Source organism: Rhinolophus sinicus, linkage group LG07, assembly GCF_036562045.2.
Source record: "Rhinolophus sinicus isolate RSC01 linkage group LG07, ASM3656204v1, whole genome shotgun sequence".
NCBI classification, from domain to species: Eukaryota; Metazoa; Chordata; class Mammalia; order Chiroptera; family Rhinolophidae; genus Rhinolophus; species Rhinolophus sinicus.
In genome coordinates this window covers 101,591,717-101,608,519 of record NC_133757.1, presented here as the reverse complement: position 1 = coordinate 101,608,519, position 16,803 = coordinate 101,591,717, and the positions used below count along the sequence as shown (strand labels likewise).

Genomic DNA, 16,803 nt, shown 5'->3' with positions numbered 1-16,803 from the left:
TAGAGTAAGTTGAGTTAAAGCATGACCACTGTGTAGTACTCCTCTGCGACCTGAACGCCATTTTGTAATAAGTGCATCTCTTCCCAGGGTAATAAAAGACTGGGAAAGAAAGGTTAGCCCAGGTCTGTGACCTATTTTCTCTCTTCATCAGACACACCCAGAAATAAAGAGCTGACCCAGTCAAATCCCCTTTTAAACATGCATACCCCTTGGTAAACACAATAATGGTATTCATTAGTAAAAGAGACAAAGGAGACCCAGAACTGATGGTGTAGTTTCAGTTCAAAGGCCTGAGACCAAGAGATTCAATGGTATAAACAGTCCAACTCAGGAAAATAAGCAATGCCCTAGCTCAAAGGCAATCAGGCAGGAAGAGTCAACAAAAACTGTCAGATTTTGTTTTACGCAGGCCTTCAACTGATAGGATGTCGTCTATCCACATTATGGTGAGCAATCTACTTTACTCAGTCAACAGTTGCAAATGTTCATCTAGCTTGCGCAAGCACAATCACAACCATACCCAGAATACCGTTTGGCCAAACATCTGGGTACCTCTATGGCCCAATTAAGGTGACACATAAAATTCACCATCGCCTTACCCTGCAAGCATCTTTCAAGTCCACATGGATCGCTTACAACCTCATAGGTTAAATTTGAATAGAGTGTGTCCGACTATAGGGAGAAAGATACAGGGAGCTTTGTTGATGATCTCAAACATCTCCATCTTTTGCCCAGTCCTTCCAATTGCCTGTGTCCTCTGCACTATTAACAGAATTTAGGACTGGTTAAGATCACTGCTTCCTGTGAGTTTGATTTGGTAATCTGACACTTGTGTTACCTTGAAGAATTATAAATTATTTTTTTAAAATGTATTAGACTTCTTCCCTGCCTAAAACTACTCAATTTTTTCCATGTTTTAACAAAATACTTGTTTAAAGAAGCATTGATAGAAAAATAAAACTAAAATGTCATTCTGACTCCTCCCTGCTCTAATTGTGCAAGTTAGTTTTTAAAGCCATTCTGTATACCTCTTTTGATCCCAAGAGTTTTTAAATTCTTCATTATTTTCTAAATGTGGGCTTGACAGACCCTCTCCTTTAAATTGAACATGTATCATTTGGCTGAGGGAGCATAACATTATTTCTCATTCCTGAGATACTTTCTCACATCCCTCCTTTTCCCAAACTGAACCACTCTGTCCTGAGCTTTCAGTTTTTGTTTTTGTTTTTGTTTTTCTCTTTTCTTTCTCTGAATAGGAGAGAAAAAGGTTTATTTTTTCCTTTTGTTCATATAATGAAAGACAAGACAATTTAAATATAAAACAAATATATTTAAATTGATCCATCAAGAGATGAGAAAATCTTATGCAGATTAATATCAGGGGTGTCAAAGAAGGAAGAACACAAACAAACACAGATTTGGTGTTTTTGGAAACACTGAAGGAGTAAATGAATCTTGAAGATATTCAAGATTAGATTCTGACACTAATTGCTTTGGATTTAAATAATCCTCCACAACATTCTTGATATCCCAAAGACATCTAGTAACTTTCTCCTTAGAAATTTATTTTCACAAACACCTAGCTATATTCTGGGGACTTACCCATAGATTCATGTAATCCCATAATTGTTGGTTCTTCTCTACTATCAGGCAGGTATTACACTTGATGGGCATGCGTGACTCTGGTGGAGATCAGATGACAGGAAAGGACAGATCACAGAAAAGATACAAGTCTCAAAAAAAAAAAAGAGGAGGGCGGGGTTGTAACAGATGGAGAGTGGGGAAGAGTAAGCTAGACTCAATACCAACAAATATTATAGATGGTTGAAAAAGTTCAGAGGCAATTTGTGCATGTTTCCATAAACCACCTTAACTCAACTATTGGAGGAAAATGTGGTTGGGGAAAATGGCTGTGTGGCTGTGAGAAGCTGCATAGCTTGGAACTAATATAATAGCACAAGTTCTGGAGACAGGTGGTTACAGATTCGAGGTTAGCCACGTATTAACTGTGTACCTTGGGCAAATTATAGCTGTATGCTTCAATTTCCCCATTTATATTATGGAAGTAAGAATACTATGTTAATATTAAGAGCAATACCTGACACATTAGTATTTGTTAAATAAAAAAACAAAAATGGCTACATATTACCATCAGTGCAGTTTTGACCTTGGTCTTCTCAATCCCTCTGCCTTTTGGCTGAGTATTACACAGACGGTAGGAGCCTTCTCTCTGTTATTTCAAAGTGATTTCTGAGAAGTCCTTCCTTGCAGGAAGAGGAGGGACAACTGGGCATCCAAGAGTCTCCTACACAGACAGGAAGTCGATGGCAGCACGCACCTCCCATGCAACTAGGAAGAAAAGCTCCAAGCAAAATTCCCTGCACAGCACATTTCTTCCAGGTCAACATCAACTGGGTCCAAACAAGATTGAATCCTAGGCTTGTGCCAACGCCCAGAAATTTGCAGAATTACTTGGGGAAAAAATAACTCCATGAAAAACAGGCCATCTTGCTACAGAGCTAAAAGGGATTATTCACTTTGTCAATCATTCAGGCCTCTGTATACTCATTTTATGCTGGTGTCACAGAAGTCCTAGAATCAAAAATGATCAAATAATTGGAGAATTACAAGCCTAGCTATAGGTTACTGTGAGTTTAATTTTCTAAAGTGTTATTTTTAGTATATTTAGGTATATGTAGAAATAAAACAGAAATAAGTTACTGCCATAGGAAAATGTGTGCTTTTATTTTTCTTTGTAACATGAACCTGTTCATGTATTCAGATGTGGAAAGTATGTGCTAGCCGAGGAAGAATGTGTACACATTTCAGAGATCACATAAACGTGTGCTAAGTATCAATTCACTGTAATTTTTAATAAAAGAGCTCTGTAATTAGAAACAGATAAGAAAGGTACTAAATTATTTTAGGAATAATTTTTAGGTTCACTGAACTGAAAAGAAAAAGGTCATTTTGACACCAAGAAATAAATCTCTGAATTTTTAAAATAAAGTTCTGCTTTTTTATATGAATTATGCATTGCCTCCAGTACTTCATTTGATATGTTATGCATTTGTTCCTTCTGGACATTTTCATAAGACCTTATCCAAATGAAAGATTGTGTTCTTTTCAAAGGAAAAAGTGAATAAGAAATAATATACTAAATATTTCACAAGAGAGAATTTAAGCATAACATATTCATTATGAAAAAATCAAATCTGGTATTTGGAACACAGAACATTTCATCAACTAAGACTAAAATATTTGTATTAAATAGTTTGTGAACATGTGGCCAATCATCAAAAATATGTAAAACACATTTACTCAATAAAAGAACTCTTACAGTTTGCTGTCAGTAGCAAATGATTGTGAAGTACAAAAAACAGTGATGGAGACTTCAGGTTTTTAATTAATCATATAGTGTGTTTGTAAGTATTATCGTATTTAGTTGAATTTTATTCATTAAAATATGAATTATTTGGAATTTCTAATAATTCTGAAAACTATGTAAGACAAAATGGTAAAGGTATGTATTCTACACATGCTGCAATTATATTTTAAATTCATATTATATCACGGAAATTTCTCTGAAAGATTATTTTCCTTTCCATTTCTTTCTTGTCCCATCCTAAGCTCCTAACCTCATAGACTATTAATGCATATATTAAATGGGGAAAAAAATTGATTAAATTAATGAAAGTATATGTATTTTTAACTCTTCTGTCCTACATATTCGTGTGTGTCCTTTTTCTCAGTAATTGTGAAAATCTTTCTTACTTTTCACAAAATTTGGAACACCACTGAAATCATTCAGATAGGCCTTATACCAGAAAAATGGCGATTTTATTTAGAAACATACAGAAGAGCTAATCATATGGTGATGGATTTTGTGCGTTAATAGATTTGAACACAACATACTCTAAAGGAAAAGGGCTGTGATGCTGGAGACTCACAATGAGCAGGGTCCTCCCTCCTTAGCTATATATGCAGTAGGCTCAGGCTCCACGAGACTGATTCAATTTCCATCTCTGAAAGATTCACTATCACCTTTCAATAAGTATCACGCCTCAATCAGGAGAGTGCCAAGGAATGGCCTGAATGCTGGTACCAAACGATGGAGGGTGATTAGAGGCCCAGAAAAGACTGACCGGAACCCTGAATGTGAATGACCAGGATCGTGAATGGAAACAAATCAGAATCAGCTTGTTTCTTTGTCTCTTTAAGAAAGTATCCAGTGCTACCTATGGATCAGCTGCAATGGAAAGTTTCTATCCAGACCCAATACTCAAAGCTCTGAAAATACAAAAACATTGAAAGAGTGGGAATTTGAGTGCATTGTCTACACTCACTCTACAATAAGTACTATAGTCAACTGACTCATTTGTTGTGCCACAATTTTTCATAAGTACATTTTTTCATGAATATTTTCATGAAATATCTAAGTTATTTATATTCGTTGAATTTAGATATCTTAAAAAAAAAAAAAACTTTTCCCTCTGGTCTCTTGGAGATTATCATGGATAATATCAAAAAGTTATTGTGATTATTTATTTTTATCTCTGTAAAGACATAATTTCCATTTTCTGTGTATGCTAAAATTCATATACATGTGCGCATGTATGTATATATAACGTGTGTATATATGTGGAAGAAAATTCCTGCTGTCAAAAAAAACAGACCCAAAAGAAAAAGACATTGAAGAAGTGCCACTGCCTAACAGCTGAGTTTAAAGTACTGGAATCAAATAGAATTTGGTTGAATTCCAGCTCTTGTTTTTGCTAATAATGTGTCTTGAGGAAGTCTCTTAGCCTCAGTTTCATTTGACTCTTATGGAACGTGGGAATAACCATATGTGCTCCCAGGGCTATTGTGAAAAATCAGTTATTTAATATGTATAAAACAGTCTTGCATTCTGTTACAGCTCCTTTTCTTCTTCAATCTTTCCTAAAGATTTTTTTTCATGTAGGAGGTCAGACAATTAAGTTCGCGAACTCATTCTAGAAAAAGGGCTACATACCTCATTGCTGAATATCACTATGGTCACCTTCGAAGTACTCCCCTTGGGAAGCTATGCACCAACGTCAGTGCCTAGTCCACCCTTCAAAGCAATTTTGGAACTCTTTTTCTGGAATGGCCATCAGAGCAGTTGTCATATTACACTTGATGTCCTGAATGTCATCAAAATTTCTTCCTTCCAATATTTCCTTTATCTTCAGGTAAAGAAAGAAGTCATTGGGGGCCAGATCAGGTGAGTAAGGAGAGTGTTCCAATACAGTTATTTATTTACTGGCTAAAAGCTCCCTCACAAACAGTGCCATGTGAGCTGGTGCATTGTCGTGAAGAAAGAGCCATGAATTGTTGGCAAAAAGTTCAGGTCGTCTAACTTTTTCATGTAGCCTTTCAGCAATTATAAATAGTGAACTTGGTTAACTGTTTAGTTGTTACAAATTCATAACGAATAATCTCTCTGATATCAAAAAAGGTTGCAATGAGTTTGCAAACTTAATGGTCTGATCTCACAGTTCTTACATCCTCCCATTTCTATGAAGTGAGAATTCTGCACTCAACAACAGCTCAGATAGATATTGCAAATGTGTGGAAACAGCCTGGAAGGAATCATTCAAAACCGTGTTTCATAATTATATCTCAAACAGCCATTGAAGACCAGGAGGTGTGTGTGTGGGATGAGAGCAGAGGTTTAGCACAGAAGTGGGTTTGTATTGTACCTTCTATATTGCTTGATTTTGTTCTAACAACAAGCATGCATTCATACATTATTGGAGCAAGTTTAAATAAAAAAGTTTAGTGCAAAAATAAGACTGACTTAAAAATTACTTAAACTGCCCTTTGGGTAAATTATACAAGGAATGAATACACTATTAACAGAAATTAGGTAAACGGTTATGCTTTGTTTTTCTGGTTTAAAAAAATATGTTTCTTTACAAATGTAACTGAATCATTTTGCAGTCTTCTTATTCAGTTATCAAGATGATTGAAGTATCTGCTGAAGCAACTTTCAGTTCTGTGATTCTTATTGCTACACATGGTTTTGTGATTTGGTCATTGACCAAAATGACATGTCTAGGGTAGGACCTCATTCAAGAAACAATGAAATGACAAAAGGGAAGAACAATGTGGCAAGAAATTGAAATGCCTTTGGAACTATTAGATATTAGCCATTTCTTAAGATACAACAGAATGGAGGTAGTTGTGTTATCAGGAGAGAAGGATCTTTTAAACTTAATTTCTAGAGAGTTCATTTAGAAAACCTTCATTAAATGTTCTTGCCTCTCTCCTGAGAAAAGCACCAAACAAGACAGAAATTATTCTTTAAATCTTCTAATGTACCACCAAAGGGAGCATGCTTCCAAGTCCATACCAATAAAGAACTTAGAGACAATCAAATAATTAGATGCAGTGACAACTTAAAAAATCACACGAATGCTTTTAGAGTACAATTATGCACTGATGTTTCAGTCACTGCTGAACCCCACATGCAACCTTGGTCCAATAATATTGTAATGGAGCTGAAAAATTCCTAAGGCCTAGTGACATTGTAGCTGTCCTAACTTTATGGGACAATGCATCAGTAACGTATTTGTGGTGATACTGGTGTAAACAAGTCTGCCCTGGCAGTCGTATAAGCATAGCACATACAATTATGTACAGTACATAATATTTCATAATGATAACAAATGACTGTATCACTGGTTTATGTATTTACCATATTATACTTTTAAAAATCATTTTAGAGTGTACTCTTGCTACCTACAAAAAAAAAAAGAAGTTTTCTGTAAAACAGCATGCCATGTTATCCCAGTAACAACCTCATACGAGGTCTGGCAATTGACTTCGCGAATTTGTTGTAATGATGTTGATAACATATATATGTATGTATGTATGTATGTATGTATGTATGTATATGTATATATATGTATGTATACATATGTATACATATATATTTCAGAGGGATTATATATCAGAGGGATTATTCATTATAAATTTGTACCAAGTGAACAAACAGTTAACCAAGTTTAGTATTTGGAAGTGTTGAAAAGGCTGCTTGAAAAAGTTAGGTGACGTGAACTTTTTGTCAACAATTCATGGCTCTTTCTTCACGACAATGCAGCTCACACGGCACTGTCTGTGAGGGAGTTTTTAGCTGGTAAACAAATCATTGTATTGGAACACCCTCCCTACTCACCTGATCTGGCCCCCAATGACTTCTTTCTTTACCTGAAGATAAAGGAAATATTGAAAGGGAGAAACTTTGATGACATTCAGGACATCAAAGGTAATATGACAACAGCTCTGATGGCCATTCCTGAAACAGACCTCCAAAATTGCTTTGAAGGGTGGACTAGGCTCTGGCATTGGTGCATAGCTTCCCAAGGGGAGCACTTCAAAGGTGACCATGGTGATATTCAGCACTTTTCTAGGATGAGTTCACGAACTTAATTGTGTGACCTCATACATCTCATGTTTACCACCTCTCTTGATTGCATCATTTTCTCTTGTGCTTAATTTAATTTTGTATTGTTTTGTACAGTAACGTGCTGTACAGGTTTGTAGCCTTGAAACAACAGGCTACACCATGTAGCTCACGTGTGTAGCAGGCTATACCATCTAGGTTTGTGTGAGTGCACTCTATGATGTTCACACAGTGACAACATCACCTAATGATGCATTTCTCAGAACGTATCCCTGTCATGAAGTGGCCCATGACTGTACTCCCTTCCCATGTCTCAGTATTAAATGCATTGTATAGCTTACTTTTGAAAATACCCTCAGCTGTACTATGAGGCTGGCACTTCTACTATGCACCACGAAGGAGGAAAATACAACTTTGAGAATTTTAGGCCCTTGCTTGCGGTTGGTTAGATGACTAATAAGTGACAAAGCCATAACAGGAACCTAGGATTGCCTGATGCCGAACCCTGTAATGATGCATACATTTTGAGGTATAAGCTGAATAAAAACAACTTTTTAAAAATTGGCTTTGATGATTTTTTTAAAGTCCTAAAACTATCGATAGAAAATCATACCCTAAGACCACTAAGCTATGAAAAATTGCATTTAAAAAAATAAAACACAGAGCAGCTGAGGAATTCCCTGCCGGCCACACACACACACAGGGAAGAGGTGCCCTAAGACTCAGGAGAGCTGGACACAGGGCTGGTGGTGCTATTCTCGGTGTGCATATGTGCCGGCAAGGGCAGAAACTGCACTGACTTTGTAAAACCTACTGTCCAGACCCCTCAGCCCCACGCATCTAAAGCTGCAGCCTCAGAGTCACTCTGGGCATCAGGTGACCGGCTCTACCTGCACAATACGCAGGGGATTACTTGGTGGGCTTAAGCCACAACTGGCGCTGTGTTTTTTTTTTTTCTCTTTCTTTCTTTTCTTTCTGTTTTGATTTGTCTTTATATTTTTGACATCTTTGCCTGTGTCGAGTGGGGATTCTGTGCTACAGCAGAGAACAACTTGGAGATTACTTGGTGGGCTTAAGCCACAACTGGCGCTGTGTTTTTTGTTTGTTTGTTTGTTTGTTGTTTGTTTGGTTTTTGTTTGTTTGTTTGTTTTTGTTCGGTGTTGATTTGTCTTTATTTTTGACATCTTTGCCTGTGTCGAGTGGGGATTCTGTGCTACAGCAGAGAACAACTTGGAGATCACTTGGTGGGCTTAAGCCACAACTGGCGCTGTGTTTTTTTGTTTGTTTGTTTGTTTTTTGTTTTTTGTTTGTTTGTTTGTTTGTTTGTTTTTGTTCTGTTTTGATTTGTCTTTATATTTTTGACATCTTTGCCTGTGTCGAGTGAGGACTCTGTGCTACAGCAGAGAACAACCTGGAGATTACTTGGTGGGCTTAAGCCACAACTGGCGCTGTGTTTTTTTGTTTGTTTGTTTTTGTTTGTTTGTTTTTGTTTGTTTGTTTGTTTTGTTCGGTGTTGATTTGTCTTTATATTTTGACATCTTTGCCTATGTCGAGTGGGGGTTGTCGATTGTTTTTACATGTGAATGTATTTGACTTTTTCCTTGTTGTTATTGTTGTGCTTGGTGATTTGCTTTGTTCTGTAATTGCCCTACCAGTGCCCAGCTTAAGAGGCACAAGATTCAACATACCCAGCGGCCAACTCCAGACCAAGCCAGAGTACTACCGGTTTGACCTACAAGTGACACACTCAGAGGGATTCTTTACAGGCACATAGAGGCCAAAGGGCAAACCACATCTAAGCGGTCAATCCTCACGCAGCAGAATACCCTCGTGGGCAAAGCCAAGTCTTACAACTAGTCAGCCTAGGAGTTAACTCCACCTACTCACAAGCGAAAAGCAATTAAGGATCTTCTTTAACAGGACAATATACACAACACAAGAGTCACTTTTAGAGCACACGAGGGAGAAGAACAGTAGTGCAAGTCAAATATAAAGGACATTTATTATATACTAATCCAGCAAGAACTAAGAACTCCAGGGCACCTATCTAATACATCAAGCAAACACAGAGAGTCAGCCAGAATGAGGAAACAAAGAAACATATCCCAAATAAAAGAACAGAAGAAACCTTCAGAAATGGAACTAAATGAAGCAGAGGTAACCAAACTGTCAGAGACAGAGTTCAGAATACTGATGATAAGAATGTTTAAGGAACTTAGAGAGGACATCAAGAAGGATGTAGAAATCATAACGAACAACCAGTTAGAACTAAAGAACACAGTTACGAAATAAAGAACTCACTTGAAGGAATTAACAGCAGGTTAGATGAAGCAGAGGATCGAATCAGCGACTTAGAAGACAAGTTAGCAGAGATCACCCAAACAGAACAACAGAAAGAAAAAGAATAAAAAACAATGAAGATGGTTTAAGAGACCTATGGGATAACATCAAGCGCAACAACATGCATCATAGGAATACCAGAAGGTGAAGAGAAGAAACAAGGGATTGAGAACATATTTGAAGTAATAATGTCTGAAAATTTCCCTAACCTGATGAAGGAAACCAACATACAAGTCCAGGAAGTGCAGAGAGTTCCAACCAGGATAAACCCAAACAGGTCCACTCCAAGACACATTATAGCTAAAATGGCAAAGATTAAAGACAAAGAGAGAATCCTAAAAGCAGCAAGAGAAAGACAGAGGGTTACATACAAGGGAACTCCCATAAGACTATCAAATGACTTTTCTGCAGAAACATTGAAGGCCAGGAGGGAGTGGCAGGAGATACTCAAAGTGATGGAAAACAAAGGCCTACAACCTAGGTTGCTTTATCCAGCAAGGCTATCACTTAAAATTGATGGGGAGATAAAGAGCTTCCCAGAAAAGAATAAGCTAAAGGAATTCATTACCACCAAGCCAGCATTGCAAGAAATACTAAAAGGACTTCTGTAAATAGAAGAAAGGCGAAAACAATTTATCCACAAATTTAAAAATGGCAATAACTATGTACTTATCAATAATCACTTTAAATGTAAATGGTTTAAATGCTCCAATCAAGAGACATAGGGTGGCTGAATGGATAAGAAAGCAAGACCCTTGTATATGCTGTATACAAGAGACTCACCTCAGATCAAAAGACACACACAGGCTAAAAGTGAAGGGTTGGAGTAAGATATTCCATGCAAATGGAAATGAGAAAAAAGCTGGAGTTGCAATACTTATCTCTGACAAAATAGACTTTAAAATGAAGAAAATATTAAAAGACAAAGATGGACACTATATAATAATAAAGGGATCAATTCGACAAGAGGATATAACTCTAGTAAACATCTATGCACCCAACATAGGAGCACCTAAATATATAAAACAGATATTGACTGACATAAAGATGGAGATCAACAGTAACACTATCATAGTAGGGGACTTCAACACACCTCTGACAACAAGGGACAGGTCTTCCAGACAGAAAATCAATACGGAAACAACAGCCTTAAATGACACATTGGACCACTTGGATTTAACCGATATTTTCAGAGCATTCCACCCCAATGCTGCAGAATACACGTTCTTCTCAAGCGCACATGGAACATTCTCCAAGATAGACCATATGTTAGGCCACAAAGCAAGTCTGGATAAATTTAAGAAAATTGAAATCATACCAATTGTCTTCTCTGACCACAGTGCTATGAAATTAGAAATGAACTACAGGAAAAAGACTGGAAGACACACAAATTCATGGAGGCTGAATAATATGTTACTAAACAATGAATGGGTCAAACAGGAGATCAAGGAAGAAATCAAAAGATATCTCGAGACAAACGAAAATGAAAATACAACGACCCAAAATCTATGGGATGCAGCGAAAGCAGTCCTAAGAGGGAAGTTCATAGCACTGCAGGCCTACCTAAAGAAACAAGAAACATCACTAATCAACAGTTTATCTTCACACTTAAGGGATCTGGAAAAGAACAACAAAATAAGCCCAAAGGGAGTACAAGGAAGGAGATAATAAAGATCAGAGCGGAAATAAATGAAATAGAAACCAGAAAAACAATACAAAAGATCAATGAATCCAAGAGTTGGTTCTTAGAGAAGATAAACAAAATTGACAAACCTTTAGCCAGACTCATTAAAAAAAGAGAGGACCCAAATTAATAAAATCAGTAATGAAAGAGGAGAAGTGACAACAGACACCGAGATACAAAAATCCTAAGAAATTACTATGAGCAACTGTATGCCAACAAATTTGACAACCTGGAAGAAATGGACAATTTCCTAGATGCATACAACCTCCCAAGGCTAACTCAAGAGGAGACAGAAAACCTGAATAGACTGATTACCACCAAGGAAATTGAATCAGTAATCAACAATCTCCCAACAAACAAAAGCCCTGGACCAGATGGCTTTACAGGTGAATTTTACAGAGCGTTCCAAAAGAATTGTCACCTATTCTCCTCAAACTCTTCCAAAAATCCAGAGGAGGAAGACTCCCAAACACTTTTTACGAAGCCACTATCACCCTGATCCCAAAATCAGACAAAGACACCACAAAAAAGAAAACTACAGGCCGATATCGCTAATGAACATAGATGCAAAAATCCTCAACAAAATACTAGCAAACAGAATTCAGCAATATATTAAAAAGATTATACACCATGATCAAGTGGGATTCATCCCTGGTATGCAAGGGTGGTTCAACATCCATAAATCAATTAATGTGATACACCACATTAACAAAATGAAAAATAAAAATCATATGATCATATCAATTGACGAAAAAGCATTTGATAAAATTCAGCAGCCATTCATGATAAAAACCCTTAAGAAAGTGGGAATAGAGGATCATATCTCAACATAATAAAGGCCATATATGATAGACCCACAGCTAACATCATACTCAATGGGGAAAAACTAAAACCATTCCCCTTAAAATCAGGAACAAGGCAAGGCTGCCCACTTTCTCCACTTCTATTCAACATAGTGCTGGAAGTTCTAGCCACAGCAATCAGACAAGAAAAAGAAATAAAAGGCATCCAAATCGGTAAGGAGGAAGTAAAACTGTCATTATATGCAGATGATATGATACTATATTTAGAGAACCCTAAAGACTCCACCAAGAAACTATTAGAGCTGATAGATGAATTTAGTAAAGTAGCAGGATACAAAATTAATATTCAGAAATCAGTTGCATTTGTATATACCAATAATAAAACATCAGAAGGAGAAATTAAAAAGCAATTCCGTTTACAATTGCTCCAAAGACTATAAAATACCTGGGAATAAATTTAACCAAAGAAGTAAAAGATCTGTACTCAGAAAATTATAAGACACTGAAGAAAGAAATGAAAGAAGATACAAATAGATGGAAACACATACCATGTTCATGGATAGGAAGAATTAATATAGTTAAAATGTCCATACTGCCTAAGGCAATATATATATTCAACGCAATTCCTATCAAACTACCAACGACATTTTTCACAGAAATAGAACATATAATCCTAAAATTTATATGGGATAACAAAAGACCCCGGATATCTTCAACAATCTTGAGAAATAAGAACAAAGTGGGAGGTATAACAATACCTGACTTCAAATTATACTACAAGGCTACAGTAATCAAAACAGCATGGTACTGGCATAAAAACAGACCCATAGATCAATGGAACAGAATAGAGAGTCCAGAAATAAATCCATGCCTATATGGCCACTTAATCTATGACAATGGAAGCAAGAATGTACGGTGGGGTAAAGACAGTCTATTCAATAAATGGTGCTGGGAAACTTGGACAGACACATGCAAAAAGATGAAGCTGGATCACCTCCTTACACCACATACAAAAATAAATTCAAAATGGCTTAAAGATTTAAATGTAAGATCTGAAACCATAAAATTCCTAGAAGAAAATATAGGAAGAAACTTCACAGACATTACCCGGAGTAAGATTTTTACTGATATATCCTCGCGAGGGAAGTAAGAGGAAAAATAAACATGTGGGATTACATCAAACTAAAAAGCTTTTTCACAGCAAAGGAAACCATCAATAAAACAAAAAGGGATCCTACTGATTGGGAAAAGATATTTGCCAATGATATATCTGATAAGGGGTTAATATCACAAATTTATAAAAACTCACTCAACTCAACTCCTAAAAAAAAAACAACCCAATTAAAAAATGGGCAGAGGACATGAAGAGACATTTTTCTAAAAAGGACACACAGATGGCAAACAGACATATGAAGAAATGTTCAACCTCACTAACCATTAGAGAAATGCAAATAAAAACCACAATGAGATACCACCTCACCCCAGTCAGGATGGCTATCATCAATAAATCAACAAACAACAAGTGCTGGCGTGGATGCGGAGAAAAGGGAACGCTGGTGCACTGTTGGTGGGAATGCAGATTGGTGCAGCCACTATGGAAAACAGTTTGGAGATATCTCAAAAATCTGAAAATGGAACTACCTTATGATCCAGCAATCCCACTCCTAGGTATCTATCCAATTCAAAAATCTTTATGCACTCCTATGTTTATTGCAGCACTATATACAATAGCCAAGACCTGGAAACAACCGAAATGCCCATCAGTAGATGACTGGATTAAGAAACTGTGGTACATTTATACAATGGAGTATTACGCAGCCATAAAGAAGAAAGAAATCTTACCATTTGCAACAACATGGATGGACCTAGAGAACATTATGTTAAGTGAAATAAGTCAGAAAGAGAAAGACAAATACCATATGATCTCACTTATATGCGGAATCTAAAGAAAAGAATAAGTGAATGAACTAATCAGAAACAGTTTTGGAAACATGGAGGAAAAACAGAGGGTTGCTAGAGGGCGGGGGGTGGGGATAAGGGGAAGGTGAGAGGTTTTGGGAACGTACAGAGGGATAGTGGATGGGGGGAGGGGGGTTCACACAGTGTGAGGGATATAAATGATAAATGTCTAAGTTTTGCTTTGTCTTGTGCACCTGAAACTAATTAAAAAAAATAAATAAATAAAAAAAAAAAAAATAAAACACAAAATAGGAAACTTGCCAGAACCCTGGGTGAGAGGTGAAGGAGTGGCATCTTCCAGAAGCGTGCCCAGCATCAGGTTCCTTCCAGCTCCCTCATGCCGGTCTCTGCCCTCTCACTGGCTGTCAAAACTGATGAAAGAAACCACTTACTATGTTTTGGGAGTCAAAACCAACACCACCTAGAAGAATTGAAAAAGGCTTACAGGAAACCGGCCCTGAAGTACCACTCCAATAAGAATCCAAATGAAGGAGAAAAGTTTAAACAGATTTCTCAAGCTTACGAAGTTCTCTCTGATGCAAAGAAAAGAGAAGTATATGACAAAGGAGGAGAACAGGCAATTAAAGAAAGTGAAGAAGGTGGTGGTTTTGGCTCCCCCATGGACATCTTTGATATGTGTTTTTGTAGAAGGAGGAAGGATGCAGAGAGAAAGGATAGGTAAAAACGATGTGCAGGAGCACTCAGTAACCTCACAAGATTTAAATAATGGTGGAACAAGAAAACTAGCTCTGCAAAAGGATGCAATTTGTGACAAATGTGAAGGCTGAAGTGGTAAGGAAGGAGCAGCAGAGTGCTGTCCAGTTGCTGAGGTACTGCTGAATAAGAATTCAGCAGGTAGGACCTGGAACGGTTCAGCAAATTCAGTCTGTGTGCATGGAGTGCCAAGGCCAACTGGAAAAGGGTCATTCCTAAAGAGAGATGTGAAATCTGCAATTGAAAGAAGATAGTTCGAGAGAAGATTATAGACGTTCACATTGACAAAGGCATGAAAGATGGCCAGAATATAACATTCCATGGCGAAGGGGACCAAGAACCAGGACTGGAGCCTGGAGAGCTTATCATTGTTTTAGCTTATCATTGTTTTACTAAATGAGAAGACCTTTTCACGTGTATGGACATACAGCTTGTTGAAGCATTGTGTGGCTTCCAAAAGCTAACACCAACTCTTGACAAGTGAATCATAGTCATCACCTCTCATCCAGGTCAGATTGTCAAGCATGGAGATATCAAGTGTGTGCTCATTGAAAGCAGGCCAATTTATCGTCGACCATATGAAAAGGTCATCTAATCATCGAATTTAAGGCAAACTTTCTGAATATGGCTTTCTCTCTCCTGATAAACTCTCTTTGCTTGAAAAACTCCCATCTGAAAGGAAGGAAGGAAGTAGAAGACTGATGAAATGGACCAGGTAGAAGGGTGGGCTTTGATCCAAATCAAGAAAGATGGCGCCATTACAATGGAGAAGCATATGAGGATGATGAACAACATCCTCTTAATGGGGTCAGAGAGTAGCACTCACTGATGGCATTTTATATACAGTAGTGAGTGAGTGTATAGTAATAAACATATTATGACTATAATCATAATATGCTTACTATTTGCTGTTGTTTTTGTTTTAATATTCAACAATAGTGGTGTTTTAAAAGTTAAATGAAGAATAAACTCATAAAAATTAATAGAATACAAATTCTAGAACAGACTGTACAACTAGGAAATAATATTAGATGCCAAAATATTATAACTTTTAATCTTTAGTTTATAATTATTTAAATTATAATCAGCCGTTAAATATTTTAATACTCATATATACTGCAACTGTTACATATTTTAATATCTATTTTTAATATCTTTGTATATCAGACAATATTCAGCTTTTTATTTGGGGGTTAACTGTCAGACTGACAGCTTTCTACCTCACTTGACTATCGTAACTCTTTTTAAAAATTGGATCTGTTAAGAAAAAATGGTACCCTTGAAAAATTAGGCATAAAGTTATTATATTGTTTCATGACTTATATTTATTACCATTGCTTTACTGCCTGTAGCTTCTGTTACAATGTACTGATTTATTAGGCTACAGTTAGAAAACAATTGCTTCTTTCCACATAATAAATTTAGTCTAACATTATATTTAAATTAAGAACATGCATATTTCTTAATCCTAACATTTAAATGCAAGTAAAAAAAACATTTTAAGGCATATGTTCTATGTTAGACTAGTTTGATAGTTTTTTAATTAATAAATACTAATAGGTGAAGGTGGTTTGAGAGAAAATAGAGAATTTAAAAGATATTATGGCAATCAAAGGACCTATTTTGGGTTATCAAAAGTAAGAAAATCTTGGTTATTTCTTTATGGTTCTTTGAGACTGCGTATTGTCATTTCATATTTTTAATTAAAACTTTGAACTGAAATGTTGGCAGTGTAAGCACAGAGGACTGGCAAAAAGAAAAGCCAAAGCCTAAGGCATTTTTTTGGATCAGATTATTAATAGGTATGTTACGATATAAATCATAGTGTAACATACTTCATTGATGCCCACATACACACACATACACACATCTTT

General features: G+C 36.5%; 1 pseudogene; it reads left to right on the top strand.

Moving 5' to 3' along the window:
* The first annotated feature begins 14,589 nt into the window (after positions 1-14,589).
* On the top strand, positions 14,590-15,748 carry LOC109448117 (dnaJ homolog subfamily A member 1; annotated as a pseudogene).
* Positions 15,749-16,803: the final 1,055 nt, after the last annotated feature.